This window comes from Chionomys nivalis, chromosome 2 (genome assembly GCF_950005125.1).
Source record: "Chionomys nivalis chromosome 2, mChiNiv1.1, whole genome shotgun sequence".
Lineage (NCBI taxonomy): Eukaryota > Metazoa > Chordata > Mammalia > Rodentia > Cricetidae > Chionomys > Chionomys nivalis.
Window position 1 is genome coordinate 51,864,867 of NC_080087.1, and position 27,222 is coordinate 51,892,088.

Sequence of the window (27,222 nt, forward strand, 5' to 3'; positions counted from 1 at the left end):
ACCTACAAAGGCCAAGAACAAGAAACCATAAAGGCCATAAAACCACATTAAATAAAAATCAATTTTAAATATTAATATTTGATAATCTCCTATTGTAAAAATGGACCATGTTATATATTTTAAGTGAGAGGATGTAAAGAAATGTAAGTCCTTACTCTGCTCTTCGTGGAATTTATCATGGAAAAACTGAACACACCTCAAGATCCATAGTAACAGTGTTGGCTAGAGCAGTCTATTAGAAGGTAAAGACACATGGCACCAACAAGAATCATCAAGGAGCAAATGAAAGGAGCAAAGTGGAGGTGGCAGCATACTGTTAGGTGCTATAAAGGTGAGCCTTAGACAGACATAGGTACCTTGGCTAAAGAGTCTATAAGAGACATCATGGCAATGATCTATAGTTAGGCCAAGACTGAGCAAAGTCACACATAGCTAAAAAGAACCTCAAAGCATACAGAAGACAAAGCTTGATTCAAGGTCTGTGATTATTCCTAACTACAGGTCATTTGACTTTATAGCCCAGAAATTTATCCAAGCTTCTATAAGTGAATTAAAAACAGATCATGGATCCTAGGAGAGTGAGTCTAGCAAACACTACTTGTAAGCAGCACTCTTGAGAACCAAGACAAAAGTTGAGAGAGAGTATGCATGTGTATGACTATAGGAACATCTATATGGTCCTCACCTTTGCCCTTTGATACTCTTCCTTCTTCTTCTGTCATTCTATCTCTATATAGAATGATTGTATAGATAGATAGATGATAGATAGATAGATAGATAGATAGATAGATAGATAGATAGATAGATAAAATCTATCACTACTTCATTGCACTTTTTGATATTATTGTTACCAGGCTCACCATATATGACTCAATTACTAAGACTCGACTTAAAACAAAATAATTTAGTGAATCCCTTCTCACTGGAGAGCGAAATCAGCCTAACTTAACAATTTTATATATGTTATTGTGTGTATGTGTGTGTAGATAGATACATATAGATAGATATAGGTATAGACAAATAGACTTCAATGACTATTCAATGAAAAAAGACAAGTTTAACATCATTGGTGATACTTTTGTATGCACATGCATATAACACACATACAAACATCCGCAAGCCCTTCATGCAATTATCACAGAATAAGTAAAAGTAACAATATCTAAAAAGAGAAGGAAATGGTCTGGCTGGATAAAACAAGAACAATTCTAACTTTAGCTGTGTTTTAAACAATAATCAGGATTAGCATTCATGAAAGCAAAAGAAATGCAGAGAATTTTCAGACCAAAAAGTGCCACAAGGATAGAAATATCTAGGGGCAAGCATTGAAGGGTGGAAAAGGGCGGAGAGTGACTAGAGAAGAAGAGCAAGCAGCTGTGTCCACCGAAACTGAAAATGGAGATTTAGGTCAGTTGTTGGCAAAGCTTGAGGCTAAGGAAGCCAATTGACAAGGGACATTCTTCACAAAAAAACTAACCTGAAGTTGTTCAAGCTGAATGTCTTTTTGAGACAGGGACCACTTGCCAGAAACCCTTTTTGCAGAGTTTAAGGTGAAGCTGTGAATTTCCAGAGCATCTTGGTTTTTCTGACGACTTGCAGAAAACAAGCTAGGAGAACGTGTATCCAGCATCCCACATACAGGCAGGCACTATTCCAGAGCAAGTTTAGCCATAGTGATTTGCTCAATAACAAAGTAGACTGCTCCACTGAGAGCTGAGACCCTGGAGCAGAGCACCTGAATTCACAGAAACAAGCCACGGGTGTGCACTAAAGGTACAAATTCTACTCTCATAGCTCAGGTAGGCCATTTCAATCATATAACCAGCATATTATATATTCTGTTTTTCTAATCCAATCATGTTTAGATCCCAGGTAGACAAAACACAAGTGAGTCTGCCATAAAGCAAGCTACTTTATTAGGTAGACTCTAAAATCATAAAAGGAAAGCCTTCTTAAATTATACCAAAAATGTAAGGGATTTCTAAAGGTGTTGGTAAACTAGACCATTTGCTTTGTAACCAGGGCCAAATGTGTAGACACTGATGAATATGAGTACGGTTTTTAATCATAATAAACTGGAATGCAACCTGGGTGTCAATCAGTAGATGTCTCATTAAAATGCAGTTTATTACTGAGCTATAAACTCTGCCATTACGTTTCTTTCTTAAATAAATGAATGAGTGAATACAAATACATAAAATTGTTGGGCTTTCATGAGGCCTGGGCGTGAGGCCAAGTGTAACTTCCTGAGCCTAGAAAGCGATGCTCCCTGACAGCCTCCTTTGTTTCTCACTGGTGAATGCAGCCGGTCCATTGCTGCTGTCAGTCATCCTTTGCTGCCAGGAGAACCCATTTTCTCTGGCTGTCCAGCATGGGCTAAAGACAATGGCTCAACAGGAAACTTCCAGGTCTTTAACACTAAAGGGAACTGCTGAGGCATCCAGGCTCCGGAAATGAGCAGCTCTCTGGTCCCTTACACTTGAGCATGCAGGTGGCCATTTTTGGACCCCCAACCCGTAACACAAAAGGCAACTTAACATATTCCTTGTGTATTACATATTCATTCTAGCATTTCTGTTGCTCAACAGAACCCTAATATGTAGATTAAATTATGAAACTATATATTTTAGGGCAGAAATCAGAAGGGAAGAGAATGGAGGAATTGAGAGAATTTTAAGTGAAATATGTTTAATGTAAACAAAGGATGTTATTGCCATATTTTTTGAATTTTTCTGAATGAGTTTCACAGCTATTCTATGCATCTTTGCTCATGCCAAAGGCCGAGTCTGGATTCGTGGCCCTACAGCAGTCTCAGTATTTGTTGATGTCCATGATTTGTGAGGATGCCTAGGGTCAGGGCTTCCACGTGTGGTCATGTAGGTGCCTACGGGGCCACACCCCTGCAGGGACTGTCCTGATCTGAATGGCCTGGGCTGTCAGCCAATGAATAAAGTAGTTGGTGTTTGAGCTGAAGCCAGAGGTCATATATGGGTCCATGTCTCTATCACAGCCAGGGTCTCTGTTGATGTCCATCATATCTGTTACCATTTGAGATTGTCTGGATGCCCAGGGTCTGGGCCTCAACCTGGGGTCAAGATGGAGCCTTAGGGTTACTCCGAAGAAAGGCTGATGCCTACCTGAGTGGCCGTAGTGACATTTGGCCTTGGCTGCTTCCAGGACCATGTCTGGGAGAAGACTGTATACTGTATGAGTAGACATTCTGTCCTACTAGCCTTTTCCTCTAGGTATACAGACCAGAGCCAGCCACATATCTGAAAAAGAGTTGCACGGTATATCTGATTTCTGCTTTCACCTTCCCTGATTCTGTCTCTATGTGAAACTTGTGACCACAATTTATGATCCCATCTTCTTCTGCTCCCTCTCTCCCTGTCTTCCTCTTCTTCTTCTTCTTCCTCTTCTTCTTCCTCTTCCTATTCCTCTTCCTCTTCCTCTTCCTCTTCTTCTTCTTCTTCTTCTTCTTCTTCTTTTTCTTCTTCTTGTTCCTCCTCCTCCTCTTCCTCCTCCTTCTTTGTCTTCTTCTCTCTCTCCCTCATATCTGTGTGTTGTATGCAAGTATATTTATGTGGTGGGTGGGTGTAGGCACAAGTTTCATGCACATGTACAAGGTTGATGTAAGGGTGCTTTTCTTGATTGCTCTTTACCTTATTTTTGTGAAACAGTCTCTCATTGAACCTAGATCTCTTTGCTTAGAGAAAGTAGTGAACCAATGAAAGCCAGATAGCTACCTGACTCTCTGCTCCTCACAATCCCTAGCATTGGTATTACAGATGAGAATCCTGCCCCTGCAAGGCTCTTTACATGGTTGCTAGGGTCCAATCTGAAGTGTCTATGCTCATGTAGCAGGGATTTTTTTTAAACCACCTGAGCCTTCTCTCCAGTGTAATTTTGGACATTTTTCTCTAAGATGTCTGGGCTGAGATGAGTGAATTCAGATACTGAATCTTATTTATAGCTTTGTAATCCCATGTATCCCTAATGATTAAATTCATGGGAGTACCAGAGAGGACCTTAAGAACCTGAAGGAATATTTGGGTTTTAGAAGTGTCAGCAAGGATTGGAGGATGTTTGCTCAGGCCCTCTGACCCAACATAAAGCATGTATCCTTGGAATACCATTTCAAGTATTGACTTGGGCTAGAAAGTGGATTCGGAGCCCCACAAATAGAGCTACCGGTGCTCACTTCCCACCAAGGAGCCATCCTTACAGATTGAGATCTCATATTGCCTTTAGAAAGCCCAAAGTTCTTAACTGGAAGACATCAGATGACATGACCACCACAAATTCCACCCCTTTGTGTTTCTAGTGCCTTGGCTAACCATCTAGCTTCAGATGGATTTACAGATGCTCAGCATAATCAACCCATTTTGGGATTCGCCCCATTACTCAGTGTTATGCAGCAAGTGCATGTGGATCTCTAGGAACTAACACACCTTCTGCAGTTAGAACCCTGGAAGAAACACTTCTGTCTTTAAGAGAATTCTGCTGACCTTAACATGATTGCTCCAAGGAGATCGTTTCACATACTAAAGAACAAAGGAAAAGGCAGATTGAAAACTGAGACTATGTGTAAATTGGCACAATGTCTTTACAAGGTTTCTTCTTTGACTGAATGCAGGTCCCACTGTGGCTTTAGGATCACTTGATCATGTCATATTCTATGTCCATCTTGCATCTTCCTTTCTTGTTTTAGGCCTTCATTTATTCTACTTTCTTTAATTTTCTTATTCAAACTTTACTTCCTACAGAACGTTCTCTTCTAGTACTCGGGAACATGTCTTCTTTTCCTCCCATGACTACAGGCTCATCATCAGTCATTTGTTCCTCTTAGTTTCAATATTGTATTTTTTTTCAATATGCATTTTGTATCATAGGCAAGGACACACACAGTACATACGTGTATTTTCTTCCTCATTCATGCTCTCAGCAATTTGAATCATCATCCCTTGTGAATGCAGTGGGTAGGTAAACAACTACTAGAAAATTAGGTTGCTTTTTCCAGGTCAGATCACTCTGTGCAGATTTCGTGCATAGCAAGTCAGATCATGTCACTCTCTCATTACTGAAATAAAATCCACAGATACCCACTGTCCTAGTACAGTTGATACAATAAATTCCTCCATCGAGGAGAATAACACTCCCATTACACAGGTACCTCATATCAGAATAGGCCACAATCCAGTCCCTGCAAACCCTTTTAAATCTCTCTTCTCATTTTCTGAATATACTTTATGATCTACATGCTTAATTCCCCCCCCCAAAAAAAAAACATGTGCTCATTTGTCATCATTCTTCCAAAGGGGCATCCAACCCCTTTAGCATTGCAAGACTCAGCCCTCTGAACAAAGCTCCTTATCCTTGCCCTATTCTCACAGCCAAGTCTGAGTTTGTTTGTTTGTTTGTTTTGCCACTAAAGACACCTCTGTTTCTTTGTCACATATGCTGTATCTCCAAGTTTGTTAGGGACAGGAGCCTCTGTATGAGCTTTCTTCCGGTGAACTCTAGGCTATTCTGAGAAAATCATCTTTCATTTCTTCATGAATTTCCATCCCAAATATTACTGCTTGTGGCAGACCTTTACTTGTATACTGAATACTAAAACATAAAGAGGTGTTAGTCATCTTAAGCCATAAAGAAAAGATCACTATTATTAACTATTCCAATCATCCTTATCTTAACTGGGTAAGAAGAGAAGGTAGGGGACACTGGTCCATTTTCCACATTTGAACAATGAGTAGTGCTGCCTCCCTTCTGCCTGTAACTCACAGAAGGATGCTCTCTAAGAAAATAGACATGAAAGTCACCTAGTGATTTGCATAACGAGGTAACCCTTTATCTTTTTGAGATTAGGACAGTGGCTTTTGCTACGTGGACTCATTTTGACAAGGTATCTCAATCATTCTCATCCCCTGAATCCTTTTTCTTAGTTGCCTTTCCTGCAGACTCTGAAGATAGAATCAGTGTCCATCCTTTCTCTCATCATGCTATGGAGTCACTCTGCTAAGGATTCATTACCAGTTTATTTAATTCTATTTTTAAAGAACATAATATCTTTATTAATTCTTTGAGAATTTATTATGTGCATACAGTGAACTTTGATTATATTTGCCATCATTCCACCATTCCACTCCCTAACTTCTCCAAGATTCATCCACAGTGTTCCACATGCTTCCAACATTATGCTTCTCTCTCTCTCTGCCTATCAAGTTCAGTTTGTGCCACTCATGTATTCAAGGATGCTTTACCATCCACTGAATAAAGCTACCAGAAGCCACACACTTAAAGAAAATAAATTGACACCCCCAGAAGGAGATCAATTGTCTATAGCTCCTCAGCTAGGTATGGGGACTGGACCCTCAAACTCCTCCCACAACCAGGCTGAATTATTGACTGCCTTCATCATGTGCAGGTGTCCATAGCTGATACGAGTTCATGATTTCAGGAATACTATAATGTCCAGACACCTTTTCATTGTGCTTGTCCCCAGTTTCTGGCTCAAGTAATCCTTCTAGTCCAAATGGTGCCTCGGCATTTTCTACGAGGAATAGTATAAATGTCCCATTTGTGACTAAGCACTGCAGAGACATTTATTTTCTGCACTTTGGCAAGTTGTGAGTTTCTGCATTAACCACTGACTATTGTATAAAGAAACCTTTGTGATAATATCTTAGCACTGTATCAATCTATAGGTATGAATTTGATATGTGCTTTGTACTATGTCCATTTAGGAAAATAATAGTAATGGTTTTATTTCTGGGACTCCAAACATCAGGGAAGAGGACAGACAACCAACACATGAGACTTTGGGAATTCACGAGCTTATGTATTATAAAGTAAACTACTAATCAACTGAAGAAGCATTTTACAGAAGGTGGAAAACTGCTATATTTCTAACAAAAGGCTGGTGTCTAGAATATACAGAAAACTTAAAACACTAAACAAGAAGAAAACAAGCAACCAAATTAAAAATGGGGCCATGAAACTGAACAGAGATTTCTCAAAAGAAGAAATGCAAATTGCTAAGATATTTTTTAAAGTGATCACCATCTTTAGCTATCAAAGAAATGCAAATTAAAACTATTTTGACATTCCATTCTACCCAAGCCAGAATGGCTAAGGCAAAAAACAACAGATGGTGGCATGGATGTGAGGAACTGAAAACCCTCAAATACTGTAGAAGTATGTACAAACTATTATTATGTCCACTAGTCATTATAGAAACCACTGCTGCAATGTGCCAGTTTGCTTTCTACTGGTTGGATAAAACACCATGATCAAAACGAGGAATGGCTTTATATAGCTTTCATGTCTAAAAAGCAGTCTATTATTGAGGGCAGTCAAGGCAAGAAATTAAACAGGACAGAGACTTGGAGACAGGAACTGAAGCAGAGACCATGGAGAAATGCTATTATCTTGGTCTCTATCGTTTGCTTGGCTTGCTTCCTTAGTCGAGCCAGGGGCCACTCAGAGGAGGCTAGGCCCTTTTACATAATCACTAATTATGTAAATTATGTAAGAAAATTCCCTCACAGAATGCTTATCTAATAAAGGTATTTTTTTCTCATTTGAAGTTCTCATTTGAGATTTACTCTTCCTAGAGGGAGAGACTTACTTCAGTTTGTGTGAGATTGACAAGCTATCAATTACAAGAAGTTTAAACAAAAAAAAACAAAAACTAGAAATAAAACTGTCACATATCACAGCTATACCTCTTCCGGATGAGACACATACAATAACTAGGCCTTGCAAGTATATGAGGTGTCTGTCAACTGATGAGTGGCTAATGAAAATGCGGTGCATATAAGCAATTGAGTTTTATCAGTTATGAAGAAAAAGAAATCTAGGAAATTTCCATTTAAATGATAGAACTGGAAAACATATTTAATGAGTTAACTCAATCCAAAAAGACAAATGCTGCATATTCGAACTCATATGTGTATCCTAGCGTTAAGTCTTAAGATTTGTTTTTGACATGGAGTACCTGTCAAATCCAGAAATTCCAAAGGTAGTATTGGTGGAGAAGTAGATGGAAGAGCTTAAGGAGAGGGACAATAGAACACAGAAGATTATAGAGCAGAGGAGGGCACAGACAAGTGAATACATAATGCTAATGATGTTTCAAATAGGCATACAAAACCTATTTTATAAGATTCATATCTATATTCATGTAAGGCATTGAATTGGAATGCTTCTTGCAGAAGCCATAGGTTGGCAAGTAAAATCCCTGTGCCAGGTTTTAGACAGTTACCTCCTGATTATTGGTCAATGGTGTTCAAAATACTCCGAAAGCAAAACAGGCTGTTGACATTGTAGTTACTGCTAGAACTTCACAATATGACTCTGTTGCTGAAGATAGTATAGGATATGAGCAAGTTGATTTAGTTCTTACCATGAAGCTTCCTTCGAGCTGGCTAGCATTTATAGTACCTGTAGTACATAGGCTGTTGGAGGCGAAAGTTACCAACAGTTTAACTGTGCTGTGAACCATGTGAGCTATGATAACCACTGGTATGGAAAGATATGCTCATGGATGTAAGGGTGGCATGAATGTTTTTGGGTAACCAACTGCTTTCTGGTTAGATTTATGGCGTGCTTTCCACGTAAGAAAGTGTGTGCCTAATACTGTAAATTTGGGCAAGAGCCCATGACTTGGGGGGTTTGAACCAAAGGATGAACCTATGACTACCACTTACTTCTTGCATGAATCCATGAGATAGGTTCTACTATTTATCTTAATTTTGTGAGAAAGAAATCAAGATTTGAAGAGCATAATTGATCTATTTCAAATTGAAAAAAATAGGAAAGTTAGAACTGGGATTTGAGGCAAGACTTTTAACTGCATTTTTGTTTTGTTTTGGTTTTGGTTTACTTATTGGTGCTAGGAGCTGAACCCAGAACCTCTTGCATGCTAAGCTCATGCACATACATTGGACTCTATCCCCAAACATTTCAGCAGGCTATAGGTGAACCTTAGCTTCCAAATTGTACTCTCTGCCGAACACTACATTTCTAATATCTGAGCGTTGCTTTCTAAAAAACTTCACAGGAGATGAATGCAAAAATCTCTTAATCAAATGGACTGGAAACAAACTCTTACTTATATGTCCTTCTATTTTCTTCATTTTTCAATTGTTATTACATATAAGCTATAAAATATTTCATATTGGCCCTAAATATAAAGGATCTTTCTGGGGTAGGGCAGATGGAAACTAGAGTTAAATGATAGTCTTCATTTTCTAGTCAAGGTTATCTCAAGAAATGTAGTGGATATTACAATTACTTTTCATATATATATTTATACTTAATGTTTTTTTTTCTCAAATATATGAGGTATTTTATGAGCCAAAAGGATTGTATAGCATATCAAAATTCATATATTTATATTTTATGAACATAATAATCAAAATCAAGCACTGTATCCTTAACTCAAGTTCCCACCTCTTACAATACCTTAGCTCACTCAATAGGTTTTTGTGATCTAACAGGAGACAAAGCAGAAGGGTTGTCAGGGTCCAACCATTTGAACTGCTTCAAGAAAGTGTGCATGGTGAGAAAGAAGGATCGAGTTTTATTCTTCTGAGAGTAGGTATCCAGTTTGATTAGCAACATTTGTTGATGGTGCTGTCTTTTCTACAAAGTGTATTACTGAGCTCTTTGTAAAAACTCAAATGTCTCTAGGAGTATAGGCTTTTATGTGGATCTTCATTTCTACTCCATTGATTAATATTAATGTGTCTGTTTTTATGCCAGTACCATGCTGCCTTTGCTATTAAGCTATCTATCTATCTATCTATCTATCTATCTATCTATCTATCTATCTATATATCTATATATCTATCTATATATCTATCCATCTATCTGAATATGTATATATGATGTAGGATTCTCCTCTTTATGTTATGAATACCATTGGTTAATAAAGAAACTGTCTTGGGCCTCCACAAGTAGGCACGGAAAACTAAACTGAATGCTGGGAGAAGAAAGGTGGAATTAGGAGGGAAGCCATGGAGCTGCCACCAGAGACAGGCATGCCAAAACCTTGCGGGTAGGCCATGACCTCATGGTGATGCACAGATTAATGGAGATGGGTTAAATCAAGATGTAAGGGTTAGCAAATAAGAAACTAGAACAATGGACCAAGCAGTGATTTAAATAGTATGATTTCTGTGTGATTATTTCTTCATTTTCTAGTAAAGGGAGGTAAAGAAGGTAAATCTCTCAGTGAGGTAAAACCAGAGGGCTAGGATATCAAAGCCAGTCAAGGGTATATGGTAGGACTGCTTTACAAAACTACCACCATTTACTCTTTAATTCTCAAAATGTATCTTAAGCATAATGCAAATTTAATTATTTTATGGCATTCTTCCTTTATCATTTTTCTACAAAAGTATACCTGGAGTCCACTACTGAGGAATTTGTGTTTAGTCTCTAAGGGAAGCACTTCAACTTATTTAAATGGATATATGTTTTTTCTGCTTTATTCTTTTTCTTCACTTTAAAAACATAACTTATTTTTTTCTAGTGATGTAGCACATTCTGTAGTTAAGATGTAGCACTGCTTATTTATCCAGTAAGTGTTTGGGTGTGTTCAACAGAATGACTTTCCTTCTACTAAAATAATACCTTTTAATAGCATATCAGAAATGGTCTTTCATTAACATGCTACAAATTTTTATAATGTATTTTAAACAATGTTGTCTATACAAATATGTACAGAGTTGCATCAGGTATACAATGTTCACATTAACATTAAATACCATCATGAATGAGAAACATATATGTGTATGAGTAAATATTAAAATCAATCATCTGTCAGTCTTCAATAAACATCCTAAGAAAGAAACTCTAAACTTCATAACTTCACGTAGTATAAAAAATAGAAGTTAAATGTTTGGAAAAAGTACATAAAGTTAGAGTAAACTTCCCTGAAAAATAAATCAAGGGACTACATAAATGGGATGTTCTCTGAAGAAAACCATATCTAGGCACATTCTGATAGAATTTTTAAATTACTATGCTCCTCTTAAATTTGGGTAGAATATATATTTATAATAGGAGGAAAAAAGGCAATCCCAAGTCTCCATTCTCCAAATATAAGAAGCTGCAAGTCATAGAAGTAGAATTTGTGAGGTTTCTGAAAAGCAAATTATAATGACATCAGAAATTGAGTTGACAAAATAGTCAGATAAAGTTGTAAAACTATTTATATAACATATGCAACTGCCACAGGAAAAAAATCAAGCATCTACCTACTTAAAAATAAATAATATGAGGAAATATGTATTTAAAATGTATTTTGAGAACTTCTTAACAGTTCTTGTGGGTTAGAATTCTCATAATGAAGTGGTTTGGCATGTACAAACTTCACATGCCTTTCTCTGATACAGTGTTTGTGTGTAGGAAATGATTGTCTGGCAAGACAAGAACCACATTTCCCAACCTCTGTGCAAATGCAAGCAGCCATTCAACCTAGCTTCATAAGTAAGAATTGATCATAAGTGACATATATTATTTAGGGACTGAAGATTCTGAGGAGTATGTGTGCTTTCCACAAAATCTGTCTTTATTTTTTCAACTGAATATAGAAGAGGATGAAACGTATAGGCTAACAAACCCATAAAATATAAAGAAAGTGTCTCCTAAGCAAAAATATTGGCACTTAACTTGTTGTTCTTGTTGTAATTAAAACATAGTACAACAGTGTAAGTCTAGTTAATCATGGCCAAACTTCTTTGACTGAACAAACAAACACCCCACACACCTGAGATACTCTACCTTATAGAATCTCTCACCAGAATCATTGACACCCATGAATCTGGAAATGGCATCTGCCCCAAAACTTAGATGAACACTTAAACACTGATGAAGTGCAGCCTTGACGCTGGAGTACCATGAAGCTGGTCCATCTGCTGGGATCCACAGCAGAGAAGCAGATCCAGTCTCAGCTCGCAATAAGCGTCTAACAACTTAAACCAATTGACATCCAAACTTGCAGTTATAAGAGACTCCAAAACATGGCTCTTTGAGAAGCCCCTTAGACACTCCAGTGCGGTAAAAAAGATGGCATGGAGAAGTGAGCTCAGGTACTGAGTTCTTGACCAACACTTCTCTAGGAGGGCAATGTTGTAGCACATAAAACACACATACATAAAGGATTAGAAAAATATCCATTGAACTAGGAGAAGTAGTTCACTTTAAATTAGAGTAGCAATGTGATTTTAGTTTCATGTCTTTATTTTCCAAATTTTCTACAATAAATATGCAATACTTCTATAAACAAACAAACCTAATGACTTTTGATGTATAATAAAAAAATTGACAATTTTATTTTAGAAATATAGTTTCCAATTTCTTACTATAATTACACTACAGAAAGACTCAGAAAGATAGGAAATTTAAAAAAAATTACTAAATTAGTCATGGGACATGCTGTCTTTCAGTTGTTCCACTTCATAAAAGTAAACTGGAAACTACCCTACATACATGAGTTGTTGTGCTGAACAGAAATAGGGGTATTCATAAATAGATTGTTGATTAAGATAAAAAGTTGTTTCTATCAGTAGCAATAATTCTAAAAGGTCTTGTTAATGAAGGTAAGAAAATATTAAGCCGAGAGGAAAATACGATGATATTCTAATAGCAGATGTAGAAGTAAAAGAATACAGAAATTTTAAAAAATGTGTGTATTTACATGACTACTTATCAGTTTATGAGTGTGAAAGTATGTGAGTGTGAGAGTGTGTGAATTGTTTGTGAGTGTGTGTGGGGTGTGTGTGCGGGGGAGTGGGGTGTGTGTGTGTGTGTAAAACATCACTTTAGAAATGAAAGTAGTTTTTCCGGGCGGTGGTGGCGCACGCCTTTAATCCCAGCATTCGGAAGGCAGAGGCAGGCGGATCTCTGGGAGTTCAAGATCAGCCTGGTCTACAAGAGCTAGTTCCAGGACAGGCTCCAAAACCACAGAGAAACCCTGTCTCGAAAAAAAAAAAAAAAAAAAAAAAAAGTAGTTTTAAGAGAGGTTTCTCATGGGAAAGCTGACTTACCATTTTCTTCTCAGTGGGCCAGACAGGAAAAGTACAAGAAAATAGCCAGTTGATGATTAAATGTTACCAGTTCTAGAGTTTCAAGCATGCAAAGAGAATTGTGGTTTTGCTAGCAACATTCAGAATTCATTTTTCTGCCACCATTGCTCTCTTTCTCACATCAAATCTTCTATCTTTCCAGTCAGCCTGATAAAATGTAAGTAAAACCCACCAGTGGTATTATAAACGAAGTACTTAAGAGCTTGCAGTAATAGGAGATATTAATAACAACCCTAATGAAAATTTGTAGCAGCTCTATTTGTCATTTGAAAATATAGCAACAAATGTTATTTTGTGCTGTTTTCAAGAGCCCAGAGAGAATATCTATTAATTAAAAATGGGTAAGTACAGAGATGTAGTGTTTATAAGCTTCACTCAGAGAAGTAAGCATATTGCAAGTTGCCTATTAATGTCCCAGTCATTAATACTTCCTTAGATTCTTTTTCTAGAGAACTAAAAGTTCCATAGTTAATTAAACAAAATTTCTTACATACCTGCAGTAGATACAACCATTACCATGGCAGCTGGCCCCAAGTCTCCTGCATTTCATGATGTCATCCCTCCTTGTCAAGCTATGGTATACAACTGACACTCCATCTTACTCCCACATCTCATGGAACTTCTGCCTATTTTAACAAATAGACTGAGAAGAAGAGGCTCCAAAGTGGCTTCTGTAGTTTGGTCACCCAAGGTCATTCTGCTTGAAAGTTCATCTTGGGAAGACAGCATTATTCTCTGCATTGAGAGGGCTGAATTCCCGGGTGTCTTCCTGTGCTATTCTGGGCATTCCCACATGACTTTCCAGTCAACTCATCCCAGGAACCAGATGTGTAACAGGAGTGACTGCCAGGTGCTGCTGGGCAGTCAGTCCCTGCTCTTGAGTCTTCAGCTGAGGCTGAGTGTACTCAGGAAACTGCTTACCCTTGAAAATGTTAGTTTCCAGTTTTCTTGTGCATTATTTGGTATAATCTATACTTTAATAGTTAACTGTAAAGACATTATTACAGTGAAAACAAAATAGGAGTAAGTTCTGAGACCACACTTAGAAAGGAGTAAGAGGGAAATACAATGCTATAAAAGCTGAGTGGCAATATTGATGGAATCGCTGGTCCATGCCAGTCATTACTCCTTGCTCAGAGGATTGCGTACTTGGGTAGAAAGCATCCCTTCGTGAATTCAATATTAACCTGATCATCTACTTTTCCTGGGAGTCCTTGATTCATGGACCAGCCATTTTCCAGACATTTTCCCATTAGTGTTTGACCGATGGTGAATCCTACACATTATCTAACGTGTTATACTTAAATCTCTCCATCTCCCAGAAGAAAACATTCTTTTCATTCTAGTTCATCATGAACTGATACTATCTACCCAGTTTCTCAGGAACTACATTCTAAATTTAGTCATTTACCTCTAGCTAATGTCAAATTTGACTTGCTTAGTGCCTTTGCGTATTTCTTTTCCCTCAATCTCTATCTGCTGTTTCTGTGTTCAAGTCTTTTTTTACTCACACTCTTACAATTGGCTTAATTGGTCTTACTCTTTGCTTCCATTCCTTCTCCCCAGTGGTGATTAGAATTATCTTCATGAAACTAAATACAGCCTGTGCCTACTTAAGAAATAAAAATGTTTCTCAGCAACCTTGGCATGTGGCCCTAAATTCTTAAGATTGGTGGCTTAAGATTGCTTTGCTAAACTTATTTCCCACAATGCACTTCAAACTCTTTTCTATCACTGACTCTCTTATTGATGCGGAACAGAACTTTTCTCTCGCCTTGATCTGCAACTTTGTGAAACCTGTCTCTCTGTCTCCTATTTTCTCTTTATATTTTTCTCAGCTATTCATTTTTTTCCTAGTTTAGTAAGTTTACCCTCATGTATAGTTTCCTCCAAATCCCTTAAGAAAAGTCATGCTTGCATTTTTACCTGTGATGCGGGACAATTGTGTATATTCTGTCAATTATGTTTTAAATAAATGCTTATTGGCCAGTGGCCAGGCAGGAAGTATAGGCAGGACAACCAGACAGAAAGTAGAGGCGAGTCAATGAGAACAGGAGAATTCTGGGAAGAGGGAAGCTCCCTTTGCAGTTGTGACTAGCCACAGAAGAAGCAAGATGTGACCTGCCCCACCGAAAAAGGTACTGAGCTATGTGACTAACATAGACAAGAATAATGAGCTAATATAAGTTATAAGAGTAAATAAGAAGCCCGAGCTAATGGGCCAATCAATTTATGATTAATATAGACCTCTGTTTGATTTCTTTAGGACTTAATGACTCTGGGAACCAGTCAGGACAGAAAACCCCAACAACAAATGCCCCTAACCTCCAAAAACATTACCTGTATTTGACATATGTCTTCATATGCCCAAATGTCTAATACAGCATATATCTTATAAACATAACTTGTCTTACTGCCAGGTGGGAAAACACATGAATCACCAATGAAATGAAGCTGATGAAACAATCTTTCTAAAAGCAGATATTTTACCTTTTATGTTAATTCTGGATATGTTTTAAATGATAGTCTTAAAGAAAGAGAGCATGAGATGAAAGCTGAGAAGACAGGAGAGAGGAAGCTTATAGGAAATGTTCATTCATATGGACCGGGGAAGGAGGTAGTCAGGTATTAAGATATGAAGAAGACAAGGACCATGTTTTAAAGGCATTCAAGTAAGAGATGTTGAAGCCAGCACAGAACAAGTTATTGTATACTGGCATGCAGGAAATGTTGGTCTGTGTGAAATTAGTCTGAACAGCATGAAATGAGTAATATTTCCTGTTAAAATTAACCAAGTGCACCCATGTTCAAGGTCAGTAAACCACTCCATTCATTTTAAAATATCAATATAAAATATTAGATTAAGAATTTAATTTGTTGTGCGAGTCAACAAATCCAATTTCAGATCTGCTTTATTAGAAAATATATCTAATCATATATTTAGACAGTAATATGGATATGCTCTACAAAAGTCCTTTTAACAGAATAGTATTTTAGTTCATTAAAATAAAACATTCTTCTAAGATGTAATGCAAGAAAAGCACAATTTCAAATAACGAAGGCCCAAGAAATGATTAGCAAACATAACTAGAAAACAACAAAAAATAATTGGAACTCCAAGAACCCTACATTCTCACCTTTCATTTGGGGAATGAATCTGTTCAGCTCTGAATGCTGGCTGTTTTAATTTCCTTTTAGTAGTGTGGTACGTTTTTGAAATTAGGTGCCAGAGAAACTGTCAGAGTGACATAAACAAGGATGGCAATTTCCAGGTCTCACAGAGCTGTGTGGGACAAAAACAAGAGCAGAAGTATGTCTTTACATTTAAGGGACAGAGAGACGAGCAAGAAAACGAATGTAGCAAGGACAAGAGGCTCTCGGATAAACCTGTGATGTGGAAGCCTGAAATCTTCATAATATGCAAACTGGGTGATTGTCATGTTTTAATGACATAAAACCATATATATGTGATTATATAATAAATATAATATATATGCCTATGAGAAAAATGTGAAAGCGCTACTCTAGGAAGAATTCTCCCATAGAGCAGTGTCTGTATCAGTCATCAACAGAAGGGCTTCCTCCTGCATTAGGTGGGAACCAATACAGAGTCTCTCAAATGAACATTGTGCTGAGTGAGAGAGCTTGGGACACTCAGCCATAAATGGTATGCCTTCATCAAATCCCTTCCTTCAGGACTCAGGGAACTCTGTACAGGAAGTAGAAAGATTGTAAGGCCGGTGGAGATGAGGACAGACTCCAAGGCAAGAGTGTCTTTCAGACATAATAGGTCTGATGTACATATGAACTCACAGAGCCTGTGGCAGCATTGCAGAGCCTGCATAGGTTCAAGTCAGATGGCCTCTCAGCACTGAGATGGGAAGTAGACATGAGCTCCCATCCCTATTGTCTCCAAATGAAAACCTCTCAAAGAGGAAAAAATCACTTTAATCCAACAGAGTCACACTTAATATACAAACCACACTTAAGGGTATGCCCCATGCCCAATATATGTTGGCCATCATAAACCACCTCAACACTATTTTTTTTTTTTTTTTTTTTTTTTTTTGGTTTTTCAAGATAGGGTTTCTCTGTAGCTTTGGTGCCTGTCCCGGAACTAGCTCTTGTAGACCAGGCTGGCCTCGAACTCCCAGAGATCCTCCTGCCTCTGCCTCCCGAGTGCTGGGATTAAAGGCGTGCGCCACCACCGCCCGGCCAACACTATTTTTGTAGACCTTTTATTGCTTTACTTTGTTTGGGACTTTTATTTAACTCGTACTACCTGTCTTTTGTTTGTGTATTATGATTTCCAATTTTGGTTTTTTTATGGGTTTTGTTTTTGTGTCTGTGCACTTCACCGTGTGCCTGTGTTTCTTGTGTGTTGCCTTTGTTGTTTTTTGCTTGTTTTATTTATTCTGGCTTATTTGTTTTTATGCCTGGAGTGAGAAGGCATGGAGGGAGAAGGGGAGGTATGAGGACTTGGGAGGGGAAGAGAGAGGGGAAATCTTGATCAGAATATATCATATGGAAAAAGTTATGCTCAATAAAAAAAAGAAAAAATAAAATTTTAAAAAAGAAATATTTATGAGTCCAAAAATTTTAATCAGCAAATGGGCAATTGTCAGAACTTGAGTAAAAAATATAATGTAACTATGCAAAAATGAGCATCATGATTACTTTAGTTCCTGCTAATCGCACTGCCATGTGAAAATATTACCAGTCTGGTCTCAGATGTCCTTTCCCTTGGACTGTCTATTTATAATTCTCCAAGCTCCCTCCATTACTTTGTTGTATCGTATAAACAGACTCTAAATAGCAGCTTGCTAATTATGTGTTCAACTCAATTAAAATTATCAGTGTAATAATCAAAAAAAGATTACCAAATCCAGTAAGAGTTTTGTATTAACCAAAATTGGAATTAGTTGATATTTAGTTAATTTTAGGATCATGAACTAACATTATTTTGAATTGCTTAACAATCATTACATTTCTGGAATTGCTGTCAGCCCAGATGGGAGGTTTTCATTTTAGTATATATGTATATTTATATACTGACTTATGTGGAGTGTAGGTACTTTGGGGCAATAAGAGTTAGCAATAAGATTCTTCATGAGTATTTTAGACATGCTTTGTTATTATTTTACCCTCCTTCACCCCTTCTATATTTATCTCCTTCCCCTCCCTAACCAGAGTTCCTCATTTGCCTCTTCAAATCACCTGTACATTGTAGTGCCCTCCTTATTGCTTCCCAAACTCCCCCCCCCCACCCCCGGAAGAAGTGGCTTCGTGGCTTCTGCAGTTACTTCAGTTTATGTGCATACATGTGACAATGTAGGTCTAAACGCCTCTGATAAGAAAGAATAAGTGACATTTGTCTTTCTGAGTCTGGGTTGCCTCACTCAATATAATCTTTTCTAGTTCTACCTATGTACCTGCAAAGTTTTGTATTTCACTTTTCTCTACAGTTGGAGTATAAAACGTATATAGCACATTTTCATTATCTATTCAGTGGATGAAAGATATTTAAATTGTCCTGCTTCCTAGATATTGTGAATAGATCAGCAATGAACATGGCTGAGCCAAGTATTTGTGAAGTAGACTATACAGACTTTGGGGCATATGTGAAGGAATGGAATAACTGAGTCTTGTGGTAGAATGATTTCATAATTCTGAGGATTCTCCACACTGATTTCCAGAGTTGCTAGGCTAATATGCTATTTGGAATATTTTTGCTCTATTATGATACTATGGAATACCCAGCAGCTAACATAATAAAAGGTAAAAATTAATTTGGGTTGTAATGTTCATAATCATTTTTAAGCTATCTGAAAATACATAATGGAAAAGGACAGGATATAAATGATGAATGTATATTTGATCATTATGGGACAAAAAAACAATTTAGTTTGAAAATAAAAAAAATGCCATGGTGTAAAATAAAGTAAGAATTTAAAAATCTGCTTCATAAGTGCAGAAGATCTACAAAGTAAACCATATTTTCCAGGGTTTAGAAATAGTGAATTTGAAAGGAAGTTCTAATAAAATTGCTGAATCACTTACAGCTTTCTTTTTTATTGCTTATTTTTGTTATTTTAATTTATTTGTTTTTTTAAGATAGCATCTCACTATGTAGCCTTGGCTTCCCTAGAGATTACTATGAAGACCAGACTGGCCTCAAACTTAGAGATCACCCGCTTCTGCTTCTTGAGTGGTGTCATTAAAGGTGCGTACCACCATGCCTCACTGGAATTTTTAATAAAATTGAATAAATCTCATGAGCTTATTGATGAAGAAAAGGGTATATACATCTTGTTGCATTTTGCTATAAGGATAATATAAAAAAATTAAAAGTTTTCTTTGTTCAAAGGGCAAGCAGGTAATATTCTGTTCAAACAACAATACCTTTCACATTCCAACAACTAGCTCTGGCAAGCATTTAATCAGTTTATCTCATATATACTCATCATTGAGAAATGCTTTATTTCTTACTAACAGTCTCTGTTGGTTGCTATTTTCAAAAATTCACTGTAACATCATTATAAAATAGTTATATAAGTTTGCAATCTACATCTTCTCATGACATTTTAGGATTTTGTCTATTATACAATCAGTCTTCAAATATTAGCTAATAAATAAGGTTTCATTTGCTTCATTTGAGCTGTGTTTTAGTTTTTCTATGATTACGACCTTCTACTAAAACTCTCTCCTGCTCTTTTGCTCTCCTTCCTCCCTCCCTTCCTTCTTCCATGTGTGCATTACAGTGTTAATAATTAACTACACAGCTTCCTATATCTCCTACATACTCCTCAATTACTGAGCCACATCTCCAGTGCTGTCATTTCATTCTGTAAGGAAAGTATATTAAAAATGAGTAGATATGTTTCAGCTTCTCCAGATGTCTGATTAGCTCATGTGGTTAGTTAGGATTACTCTACTCTTTATCGAGAGTTTTAGAATACGTGTCTGAGTGTCTATGTGTGCATTTGTGTGTTTATGTGTTTATGTTTATATATTTATATGTGTGTGTATGTGTATGTATATATGACATATTTGCCTAAATTTGTTATAGATTTACAGTATTAATAGTTAAAATGTGTTCATGATAAAAGGATAACGAGGTTATAGTCTACAAATTTATTTTCATGTATCTCTTCCTCAGATTTAAATATTCAGTTATCCATTATAATTGCTATGGAATAATACTTTTGTACACTGTAAAGATTTGTCACTCATATTTATTTAATAAAACACTGGTTGGCCAGTAGTCAGGCTAGAAGTATAGGTGAGACAATCAGACTAAGGGAATTCTAGGAAGAAGAAAGGCAGAGACACAGACTAGCCAGATACAGATGAAGCAAGATGAGAATGCCTTACTGAGACAAGGTAACAAGGTACATGGCCTAACACAGATAAGAATTATGGATTAATTTAAGTTGTAAGAGCTAGGCAATAATTATCCTGAGATAAAAGGCCAAACAGTTTATAATTAATATAAACTTCTGTGCGTTTCTTTGGGACTGAATTGCTTCTGGATCATGCAGGGCAGAAACTTCCATATATAAATGGAACCCAAATGTTTGGCAAGAATTTCTACATAAAGCCTGAGAAAGCTTTAAAGTAAAAGAAATAGAGTTTTTAAAAGTCACATAAATATGGAAAATACACAGAGAATCTCGATACTGTATGTGATTTGTTGTTTTTGTATTGTTTGCCTACTGAGGAAAGAGTAACAACAGCTAAAAGACATTTGATTATAAATGCTGCTGGATTAGTCCAACATATATATTTTGTAAATATCTTGACTTCAAAATTTAAATCAAAATACATGTTAATTTGGAAAAGAGGTTTTGCCTTTATTTTCATAGGAAATGAGAGGCTGTGGATTCATTCTAAGTTAAGAAAAATCAGGTTTGATCAAGGAAGATCTGAAAAATCTCCAAAAAGTGCAGATGGCCCAGATGATCCAAGGTTTTAGAATACCTCTATTGCAGATTCCTCTTGAGTTTTACATCCAGAACAGCTTCAAGACTCCTGGAAGAGATGATCTATCCTAAGAATACCCCAGTCAGGACTTGACCATAATCCTAAATTTTCTTCGGGTTGCCGTAAGATTATAAGTGCCCATAATCAGCAGAAAGTAGAATAAACACTTCTCGTGGCACATGACCTTTAAAAATAGAAGAACAACTGTTCTTTTATTTGGTTCTTGTAACTGGTTGAAATTTTTTCCCCATAATAAAATTCTGAACATTGCATATTAATCTAGAATCTTTAGAGAAACTTCTTACCCCTAATGCTTTCTGTAAATATTAAGGCTGTATTATGATTTTTGTGGTTGTAACAGTTATATCTCAAAGCTGTTATTTTCTACTTTGAACAGATTTATAGGGATTCAAACATCCAGTAACCTTTATGGAATTTTATTTTTAAATAGTGGGTGTGTTTGCAGGAGACCCACTTGTTGGCTCCCAGCTGCCCAGCTAGCTCAGCCCAGAAACAATCACACAGAAACTGTATTAATTAAATCACTGCTTGGCCCATTAACTATCTTCTTATTGGCTAATGCTTATATCTTAATTTAACCCAATTTATTAATCTGTATATTACCACAAGGTCGTGGCCTACCGGCAAAGACTCACCATGTCTGACTCCAGCAGCTCCAAGGCATCTCTGACTCCACCCTTCTTCATCCCAGGATACAGCCTAGCATTCCCCTCCTAGTTCTGTTTTTCCCTGCCATAGACTCAAAGCAGTTCTTTATTAACCAATGAAAGCAACACATAGACAGAAGTACCTCCTATACCAGTTGGTGCTGTTAATTTGTTCATTAGATGAGCTAATCTGCATGAGGAAGCTTTCTACTGGGATGGCAGAGTACTTCATAAAATAGCTTAAGGAAGAAATATGTATTTCCTCACAATTTCAGTGCTTTCAGTCCATTCTCTGCTGGATCCTTTGCCTTTAGGCCTCTGACAAGACAGAAACATCTTGTGGAAGGGCATGAAAAGGGAAAGTAGATCACTTCATGGAAATGATGAAAGTAAGAAGGGGAGGAAAAGCTAGAGAGAAAGAACAATGATAGAATCGAGGATAAGATGTCTTACCATAAGTCTCACCATCTGAATTTTCCATAATCTCTTAATAGATCATTCAGCTATAGATCAATAAGTTATTTATCAATAGATTATTCAGTTAATAATTCATTCACTCTCACTTCTATATATTGCTGTACTGGAGATCAATTCTTTAATGCATTGGTATTTGATAGACATTCCAGTTCCAAACTATAACATTCTGGCGTGGCCCAAAAATGTTCCTGTTCATCTAACAGTACATAATTAATTTAGTCCTTCTTCAAAATTTTCCCAAATCATTGCCCCAAAACTCAGTGTTCTGCAGAAAATCAAGAGAAATGATAAATTGTGAACTTCTATAAAATAAGTGAATGTTGTATATTCCTAACATACACTGTTGGAAGGCAATCATTCTAATACTGAAATGAAAACTAGTGTGGAAAATTGTGCCAAAGCACAATTAAAAACAGGATATTAGCCCTGTGGCCTTGCTGAGTGAAACCTGTAGAGGTACTCTTTTAAGATGTTTGTACTCACCAATTGTGACATACCTGGAAAGAGGTTTCTTTTTGGTCTGTCTAACTTCCTAAGATTTCCATTATGTTGAAAGAACCAGGCTAGCTAAGAAAAAAAATTATAATTTAATTGTTATAAGGGGAAAACTCACAAAACAGGAAATGAGAAATCTAAGCATAGCAATGTCCCATGGGAAAAGGCACAGAGAGAGAGAGAGAGAGAGAGAGAGAGAGAGAGAGAGAGAGAGCCCATCTGAAGGTGCGCACATTTATCCTGGGTCCCAGTGAATCCACAACTTAACTAAGACCCACCTCTTAAAGATGATTGTCTAACAAGGTTCCCCATCATCTCCTCCTCTTGTCTAAACAAGAACAATCAAAATCAAATAAAAAACTATATCAAGTATAAAATTACAAACAACATAAGCAATATTCAGCAAGAAACACATGACAAGTGTTTTAATAAACATTCTATTTCAAAGAGTCTAAATCTTGCATCAAGAACAATCTCAGCTAAATTATAAGAGGAAGGTAACTATGACTATCTAATCTTCAACACCATTGAAGGCCTGACAAGGGAAATAAATAATATTACTGGAGTGTAAAGGAAGTGCAATAAAACACCTTCCAAAGCTAGTAGAATATGACAGAGACAATTAGCTACCTGAGCAATCACCCAAAGTCTCATTAGCAACGTTGAAGTAACCAACTTTGGCTAAGACCGAGTATAACTGACAGACCATTTTCAGAGGCTGGAAATTTTTCACAACTGTCTTACCGTGTCTTTGACAGTCTTTTTCCTTGTGTCCTACATATCCATTTCTGGACACCATATCCTTTGTCAAGGGTTGAGGCATGAACAGGTCCCTGCCCTAAGGCCAATTGTGCCAAGAAGAAAACAAACTCCAAATGAAGTGCCTTTGGTGCTCAGCACTCTCTCAGGAATAGGTTGGTGCTGTCAGAAGCAATCACATCTCATGTCAACAGAACCCTAAGTTATTTAAATGCCATATTCCACAGATCCTTGGAGTGGTTGAAGATTATCTATCTAGGCAGAATACAATGTCTATGTATCTAAAGAACCTAATTAATCTGACTGTATATATAGGAAACATGAAAAACTATTGACCTATAATATTTAATACCTGTATAGCTTAAAAACTAATGTTTCATGTCAGGATATTAAATAATCTGTAAACAAATGTGCAGGAAATGAGGACAATGACCTCAAAAATGTAAATAATAGATATACTAAACAGATAGAAACATGCATGTATACAATCTGACAGAAAAACTTTGCATAGGTGTACAATTATTGTAAACAGAAATAATAAAATTTGAACTTGTATCAATATACAAAAACAATATCAATGAAAATTATCTATAAATGATAGCTCACAAGTATTCACTCTCTTACCCACTACTATTATCCTTTTTTTGAATAAACATAAGTTCCACCACAACCCTCTACCTGATACAAGTAACAATCAACAACCCCTAAAAGGTGTTCTCAACTCTGAAGACAAAGTTTTTTGAGAGAGGGAGCATTGTCCTCTAGAATTGCTTCCCACTGTCATGGTGGTGATGTTCTCTTTATGGGATCCAAAAAAGTAAAGTGATGGTTAAGTTTAAAGATTACTGTGTAGTATAGTTGCAAACAATTTCTGAGCAGTTAATAGGGTTTTCTCAAAGTTCTGGAGTTCTGGCCAGAACATTATGAGAAGTTGCACCAAAAACCAGTCTTATAGTAACATTATTAATATTATAATGTCACCTTAACCAAGTGGAGTTGTGGGTCTGCATCTTCTCTCTGGAATCTTCAAAGATTATTGAAGAAAAAGCATCTGTAGGAAAGTCTATTGTTCATTGTGGAAAACTTAAACATTATTCATAGAGACATGCATTCAATAAAGAATATAATATAGGCAAAATAGAGATTAAGAAAGTGAATTTTTTCCTAAAGTCTTCCTTCTGTCCCATACCAGATTGCTCACAATATGAAACAGAAACTCTGAACATTCCTTTTAACAGCATGCTTGGATATAGTAAGGTACAGAGCCATTGTCCAACTCCAAAAACTCAATCTACATCTATCTATATCTATAGCTTAAATATACATGTATGCATTACCTGACCTTATAAATCAAATTCCATTTCTTGATGATCCTTAGTGGATAGTTATTTTTCCTTCTGTCAAGATTCAAACATCTTGGGTCTCTGGAATTTTTTGAATATGTGTATTTTCCTGTAAAGATAAGAGCAGAGCTCTTCCCCAACCATTATGCTTTCTTTACCACTGTATGGCTGTCATCATTGTGGATATGTTGTCATTTCTCTTTTTCAAAAAGTTTCTCCTTTTCAAAGTGAATCTTTATTTATTTTGATGGTATCCATAGTTTTTCTTCTCTTGTGGAAACAAGAGCAAAACCCTGTTCCTAATGTAGCACCTCTCCTACTTTCCATTGTGAGGTCAACACATCCTTGAAATACACTGGTTGATTCAATTCCGAAGTTTTTTTTTTCCATTATTCAATGTCTCTCTGCTGCTGTTGTTCCTTTTTCATTACTCTTTAGATAATTCAAGATTAATAAAGCATTACAAAATCTATTTGTGGTGGTATTTTCCCTTCCTTTTTGTTTGTTTAGCATATCCTTTATAGTTTGATTTGACTTTTCTGTAACTGTTTGACCTGTAGGACTATTTGGTATACCTGTAGTGTGCTTTATATTATAATAGGCAAAAAAGTTTCATTTTCTTAGAAGCATGTGTCAGACCATTGTCTGCATTTATTTGTGCAGAAATGCCCATGATGGCTATAACTTCTAATAAGTGTATCATTACTAAATCAACCAACAAATTGGTGCACCAACGTGGGTAACTACATCCACATAAAAGACTGAGAAAGCTTAAAAAGTAATCCTAGACACAAAAGAACAGAGTTAAACATGGTCTGCTAGTGGCATTTTCTTGGGTGGGCTCTGTTTACTAGAAGCAAGTAGAGATGGGGCTCCTTTAGTAGAGGTTTTCCTGATTCAGCCACAGCAGAAAAAAAGCCTTGCAGTTTTAAAACCTGGGCTGTGCTGTCTATGCAAACTCTGGCTTTGGAACATTTGAATGGCATTTGTGGGCCTGGGTGTTTGTGTGCCCACTCAGGGTGTGGAAAAAAGTAGCTGAGACCATGCCCATGGCTAAGTGCTCCCCACAAGAATAGGTGGCAGGATCAGGTCTACTAGGCATGCACAGGCAGGTAAGCATGGCAGATTTCTGCTGTCATACACAAAGATATTTCCAGGCTGTGCAGTGCTATGCATGGCAGATTTAGCTATTACTTGAATAAAAAGTGTTTATGTGCTGCATGCTTATTCTCAGAGTTAAAGTGCTAAGCACGGCTCCTACCTGGCAGCCCCAGAGCTGGCAATAATGTGTATATTCACCATTTTAAAAGTGGAGAGAGCTAGAGCCAGCATCCATAGCAGCTGCAACCAAGTTGTTTACCATTTTAAAAGCTCTTTAAGACAGTAAAGGATTACAGATAATGCAAGGAGTCTCTGTCAATTCTAGAATTTTGGAAGTTGCATGCAATGCTCTTCTTGTTTATTTAAGTAATATTATATCTGTCTGGAGTCTTTGATAGAGTTGAAGAATAACTATAGTTTTCCTTAGTTACAATAAAAGATAAAGTAGATATAAATATTGTAACTGCAATTCTTGCTTGATAACTGTTTTGTTATATGTAAGTTTACTATGTTAACGTTAAAGCCTTCCTTTTTGTTTAAACAAAAATGGTGTAGGAGGTCCTTCTGTCTATGTTTTGCTTTTACTGGTTAACGAATAAAGAAACTGGCTTGGCCTATAGCATTGGAGGAGTAAGGCAGAGTTAGAGAGAATCCATGTAGCTGTCCGATATAGTCACTGCTAACTTTGCCTGTTAAACCACAGCCATGTGGCAATATACAGATTAGTAGAAATTGGTTAAATTAATATAAGAATTAGCCAATAAAAAGCTAGAACTAATGGGCCAAGCAGTTATTTAATTAATACAGTTTTTTTGTGATTATTTTGGTTCTAAGCTAGATGGGTGGCTAGGAACCAACAGTGGCCTTCTCTAATACCTTTGGATCTTCAATTCTGCCTTCACAGTCTTACCCTGTGACATCTTATGGACTGCCTATTTAGAGTATAACCCTTGCACACCGTGTCCAGTTTCATTTTGAAATCTCGCTAAAAATCTCTGTGGCCTCAATGCGAAGTAATAAAGTCTTCAGCATCCAGCCTTTATGACCAAAGGCTTTAATGTGCTTCTCTTCTAGTCAGACTTTGAGTTGTAAACATCTGTACCCTACTTTCTGTGTCCTATTTTCACTGAAAATTTGACAAAACACAACAACAATAACATGTCACACCCTGAGTTTTGTCTTTCCTTGAACTTTCCTTTCAGATTAATTAGCATGCCATTCCTAAATTCAGTCTTCCATAATAAAATATCACAAGATATATAAAATTTATCCAAGATTATTGTTAAAGTATAACATGAA